At 41.4% G+C, this 6,456-nt stretch overlaps 1 non-coding gene across 1 annotated transcript; it reads right to left on the bottom strand.

Annotated features, from left to right (window-relative positions):
* TRNAK-UUU lies at positions 1 to 73 on the bottom strand. The gene has a single exon. It is a non-coding gene; the product is annotated as a tRNA-Lys (tRNA).
* Positions 74 to 6,456: the final 6,383 nt, after the last annotated feature.

Below are 6,456 nucleotides of genomic sequence, written 5' to 3'. Positions count from 1 at the left end.
CACCCAAACAGGGACTTGAACCCTGGACCCTCAGATTAAAAGTCTGATGCTCTACCTACTGAACTATCCAGGCAGGTGAGAATAAGACACAATCCCTGGCTCTTGGCAATCTAGGAAAGTTAGGTGAATTTGGCAGGAGCGATGAGTACAAGCTGAGTAGTAGTTGGGCAGTAGTCGCTATATGATAGAGAGCGAGCCTGGAAGCCACTGGTAATGTTTCGGTTTGATGCCAATTATGAGGCTCAATAAATACCACTGAATCATGGATTCATTGTCTTACGTCTATATCTTATACCTATCACTGGTTGGAAATCTTAAAATAAGGCAGCGAAGCTTGGGCTATCCAAATGGGAGAACTCCTTGACTGTAGGTAGTTTTACACCCAGCTAATTTTCATCCAGTTTTTATTGAAATAGATTAAGTAGTGGAGATAGTATTTACTGAGCATCCACTAAGAGCAATACACTGTGCCAGGGTCACTTGAATGAGTCTAAAATGGAAAAGAAACATTTTCATTTTAACCTTTCCTATTACAATGGCCCCACAAAGGGCCTTTCATTTTTATAAATTATTGATAAAGCATCAGGGAGATTGTAATTATGCAACAAGAAATTGGCCCTGATGGTCATTTCTCCACAGTCCCGAGGACTTCATTTTTTGTTTTACTTTATGGTATTTCTTAAGTCTTACTATGTGCCAGGCACTCTACTAAGCACTGGGGTAGATACAAGGTAATCAGGTTGAACACAGTCCATGTCCCACATGAAGCTCACAGTATTATGCCCCATTTTACAGATGAGGGAACTGAGGCACAGAGAGTTAAGTGTCTTGCCCAAGGTCACACAGCAGACACATGGCAGAGCTGGAATTAGAACCCAGGTTCTTCTGACTATCAATCCCATGCTCTATCCACTAGGCCATACTGCTTCTCCAGGTTTTAGAGAAAGACTTCTCTTGAATTTGAGGCTTAAAAGTTCCCAGAAATTGAACATGCTTGTGTTCTTTATTTGCTTTTTAATTACAGTGTTTCAAGGCCAGGATTTGGCAAAGATTTATGAGGTCAGGATATTTGCTTGCTCAGGAAAAGCTGAGAGCCAGATTTGGCTTTTATATGAAATTGGCCCTAGAATGTGTATTTTAAAAGCAAACAGAATGTCAACTAGTCAGTCGTAATGTCAGAATGTACTAAGAGGAATTAAGATAATATTAGCAAATGACACTCAAACTGGGAAACATCTAATATACCTTTGCCATCGTAAAACAGCATTTAAAACATTATTCTCATTCTTTGATCAATAACTGTAGTTTCTGAAATTTTACTATATGCCAAAACTGTGCTAGTTTTGAATAATCAGATCAGACATACTCCCTTCCCGCCTGTGGCTCAGAGTCTAAGGGGGAGAGAGCAATCCCCCTTTTACAGATGTTGAAATGAAGGCACGGAGAAGTAAAGTGGCTCACTCAAGATCACATAACGGGCAAGTGGCAGAGTCAGAATCAGAACCCAGACCTCCTGACTCTCGGTCCTCCGATCTTCCTCCAAGCAAAGCTACTTCTCATCTTGGCTTTGAAAACATTGCTGATGTATTCTCTTCAACTTCACTGAAGAGGCTGACTTCTAGAATACAATTCGAAATCAATTATTTGAGCTGTGAGAGGCAAGGGCTTAGGCCTATTGACGATTTTATTTAAAAAAAGTAACACGGAAGTCAGAGCATGGTGTTGAGACATCCTTCAAAAATTGGAAATGCAGAGGGCCAAAGAAAATGTCAGGTCTAACTCTTGGTCTTCTTATGTGCTGACACACCTAAAAACATCCCGCCCTATCCATCTTTTTGAATTGGGGTTGCCGGGCTGTAGTACTCAAAGCCAATTCCAACCAAGATGTCTTATTTTGCAGCTCTCCATGCACTGCTTACTCTCTTCCTTGAGCAAACAAAGCTCTGAAGCCATCCCAGGGAACTTGGATGCTGGTCAGTAATAGGGGAGAAAGAAAGAGCAAGTACTGGAGGAGCAGCATGGCCTGGTCAATAGAGTTCGGGCCTGGAAGTTAGAAGGACCTAGCTTCTAATCCCCACTCTGCCACTTATCTCCTGTGTGACCTTGTGCAAGTCATTTTACTTCTCTGTTCCTAAGTTTTCTCATGTAAAATGTGGACTAAGTACATATTCTCCTTCCCCCTTAGGCAGTGAGCCCCATTTGGGTCGGGGATGTGTCCAACTTGATTATCGTGTATCTATCCAGTGCTTAGCACAGAGCTTGGTCCATAGTAAGCGCTTAACAAATACGACATTATTTTTAGTATTTTTTAAACAAATCGGAGTAATGAAGCCCTATCTCATGCTTCACTTGGTGCTCTGCAGGCAGAGCCATAGAATAGGGCTCTAGACCTGTTAATGATGCCGTGTGATGAAAGCATAGAATGTGTTCAGATTCATATAAGTAGGGACCATCACTATATGTTGCCGACTTGAACTTCCCAAGCACTCAGTACAGTGCTCTGCACACAGTAAGTGCTCAAGAAATACGATTGACTGGGTGAGTGAATGAATATTCAAGTCCATATGCAAGACAGACCTGAACTCAACCAATCATAGACTCAGGCAGAGTATTTTAAAACTACTAAGAAAGTATTCTCAATTTCTCTCTTACTTCTTTTTCCTTCTCCCTCTCTCCCTTTCCATTCTCTAAGGAGATGTTCTTTTTTGAATGTTAGGAAACTGAATTTCTCTTATCAATCAGTCTATCAATTTTATTTACTGATTCCTTACTTTGTGCAGAGCACTGTTCTGAGCTCTTGAGAGAGTACAATACAATAGAGAGGGTAGACTCGATCCCCGACCTCAAAGAACTTAAAATTAAGTGGGGACGGCAGACGTGAAAATAAATTACACAAAGGGGATGCAAAGGAGTGAAAGGATGTGTACATAGGTGTTGTGGGGCTGGGGTTGGGGGTAAGTAACAGTGTGTTTAAGAGGTATAGACCCACGTGCATAGGGGGAAATGAAGGTGGGGTGAGTAGGGTGGGGCAATGAGAAGAGAGTCTGGGAAAGCTTCCTGGAGGAAATATGATTTTAGTAGGGCTTGGAAGGTGGGTACAGTGGCAGTCTGTTAGATATGAAAGAGGAGTGAGTGTTGGATCCTCTTTGTGCTCAATTAGAGCTCCTGTCTCTGTGACTCATGTGTTATTTGAAAATACTGGAGGTGACTGAACTGTCTTCATGGCCCCCTCCCATCACCTGAGGTTGACTCTCCCATAAAAAGTCATGAGGGCTGCAACTTTTAACTTGCGGTGGCAAAAACAGAAATACGAAAATTTTCGGAAAAAAAAACAGGAAGTCTACTTATATTGTGATTCTCATTATTACATTTTTCGACTACATAACACTAATTATAATATTTTAAGTGCTATGCATTCACCAAGAACTCTAAATAACAATTACAGTACTTGTAGAAGCAGTGTGGCTTAGTGGAAAGTGCACAGGCTTGGGAATCAGAGGTCATGGGTTCCAATCACAGCTCTGTCACTTATTGGCTGTGTTATTTTGGGCAAGTCACTTAACTTCTCTGTGCCTCAGTTACCACATCTTTAAAATGGGGATTAGGACTGTGAGCCCCATTTGGGGCAACCTCATTACTTAGTACCTACCCCAGTGCTTAGAACAGTGCTTGGGGCATAGTAAGAGCTTAACAAATACCATTATTATTATTATTATTATTATTATTATTATTATTATTATTACTTGTTAAGCACTTCCTATGTGCCAAGCACTATTCCGCTTAGAACAGTGCTTTGCACATAGTAAGTGCTTAATAAATGCCATTTTATTATTAGTCCATGCTCTGGGATAAGGAAAAGTCAGTCAGGTTGGGCACAGTCCCTGTATCACATGGGGGTCACACTCTTAATCCTTATTTTACCAAGGAGGTAACTGAGGCCTAGAGAAGTTAAGTGACTTGCCCAAGGTCACACAGCAGGTATGTGCCAAGCACTGGGTTAGGTGCAAGGTAAGCAGTTTAGACATAGTCCCTGTCCCTTATGAGGAGGAAGAACAGGTATTTAGTCCCCATTTTTCAGATGAGGAAACTGAGACACAATGATCAATAAATCATTCGTATTTATTGAGTGCTTACTGTGTGCAGAGCACGGTACTAAGTGCTTGGGAAGTACAAGTTGGCAACATGATGTTAAGTGACTCACCCAAGGTCACACAGCTGGTGTCGAACTGAGCTGGGGGTTAGAGCCCAGGTTCTCTTACTCTCGGGTTTTTACTTTTTCCACCAGGCTTGGCTGCTTGCAGATAATTGGCAAATTGAATCACCTGAATTATGGTTTCATTGTATGGTTTCTTATCCTTGAGTCATGTAATTGCCTCTCTCAGAAGTGAGAAAATATGCCTCTGAGTTTGATTTATTGGCATCTCAAACAAATTTCAAAAACCGTTGTTATGGGAGCACTTGCGTTTTCAAGTTTTGTGATGAAAACATTCTCTTCAAAGAGACTTCATTCAAGGGTGAGGTTCCAAGAAACACCAGAGCACCAAAAGGCACTTGATACTTATCCTCCTCAGTTTAGAGGTTGGTATTTAGATGAATAATTATATGTACCCTCACTATAATAGCACATTGAACAACTACTGGATGCAATCTGATCATTTTCACCTTACTCAAAACAAACATCAGAACAAATGCCGCAGCATGATAAAGTTCTAAAAGAGACCACACGTTTCACAGTTCATCAGATTTGTGTGTGGTTTCTCCCTAAATCCCCAGGTTTGGCTTTGTTCCGTCTAATAATACCGGGTATCATGTATGCAGCAAAAATGGCGTCAGGGAGTAAACCATCCCTCCTTTTGCCTTGCTTAAAAATGTCCACTGCAACTGATTTCATGCTTTAAAATACCCTTAACTGGATGAAACTGAAAAAATCTCAATTCTGGAATGAAAACAGCATAGGAATTAAAACTGATGCCACTTCTATACTCAAACACAATGCTGGGGTTGCAGATTTTTTTGTGCTATATCTTTTCTTTATTTTCTTCTTTATTAGTGTTTCAGTCTAGCTGGAAAACTGCATCATCACACAAGAAACAAAGCAACGAGTTGCCAGAATTAACCTGGATCATCTGGTTCAATCATATTTATTGAGCACTTATTGTGTGCAGAGCACTGTACTAAGCATTTGGGAGAGTATAATGCAACAGTAAACAGACACATTCCCTGCCCACAGCAAAGTGGCTCAGAGAAGCAGCGTGGCTCAGTGGAAAGAGCAGGGGCTTTGGAGTCAGAGGTCATGGGTTCAAATTCCGGCTCTGCCAATTTCCAGCTGTGTGACTTTGGGCAAGTCACTTAACTTCTCTGTGCCTCAGTTACCTCATCTGTAAAATGGGGATTGACTGTGAGCCCCCATGGGACAGCCTGATCACCTTGTATTCCCCCAGCGCTTAGAACAGTGCTTTGCACATAGTAAGTGCTTAATGAATGCCATCATTATTATCATTGTGATTATTATCAGTTGGTAGGATGCTGGAAATCTCTGAATATACAGTTTATTGTTTATTGTTGTTTATTGTTATTAGTGGCATTTGTTAAGCACTTCCTATGTGTCTGGCACTATACCAAGTGCTGGGGTAGATGCAAGCTAATCAGGTTGGACACATTCTGCCTCCCTCATGGGGCTCACAGTCTTAATCCCCATTTTACAGATGAAGGAACTGATGCAGAGAGAAGTGAAGTGACATGCCCTAGATCACATAGCAGGCAGGTGGAGGAACCAAGATTAGAATCAGGTCCTTCTGATTTTTAGGCCCTTGCTCTATTAACTAGGCCACACTGCTTCTCTGGTAAACCGATTACCGAAAGGACAGGTGTGATCCCTCCCTTAGAGGAACCGATTCTATGGGTGGTAATAGGAGGCGTTTAAATCGTTTAGCAAAAAAACCTGAGGGTGTACATAACCGTAGATGGTTAGTAGATGCATGGATTTGAGTGAAATTCCCTGAAAGCCCCCCGAATAGGAACTGATCACTGCCTAGTCAATGTCTTTGATAAAGGACAATTAGGCTGGGGTTTAGGTTTGGAGAATACAGTAATGGTGTCTGGAGAGGCTACTGAAGTAATATAATTCTATTGGGACCGAACAGTTGCCAACTATGATTCATCTAATAGTTCTTCTAGTCATTTGAACTGGGAAGGAAATATCTACAATTGGCTTTATTGTACATGTTATGCCTCCTATTGTAATCGGAAAGAGCTGTAGAAGAATGGAAATCCTATAGTTCTCACCAACAAAGGATATGTGAGGTACTCCAGGATGTCTGAGCCGGGGGGAAAAAAACATACGATCAAGTATGAAGGGAAACTTTCCAAGTTCTAGAAACAAAGTGGGGGACGAAGGTGAAGATGGCTTCCTCTTTTTAGGAATGGGGTTCTTGTCCTTAGAATAATGAGCAGAGA

This window comes from Tachyglossus aculeatus, chromosome 13 (genome assembly GCF_015852505.1).
Source record: "Tachyglossus aculeatus isolate mTacAcu1 chromosome 13, mTacAcu1.pri, whole genome shotgun sequence".
Taxonomy (NCBI): Eukaryota; Metazoa; Chordata; class Mammalia; order Monotremata; family Tachyglossidae; genus Tachyglossus; species Tachyglossus aculeatus.
Note: the sequence above shows the minus strand (reverse complement) of the source record. Positions and strands in the feature narration are given on the sequence as shown.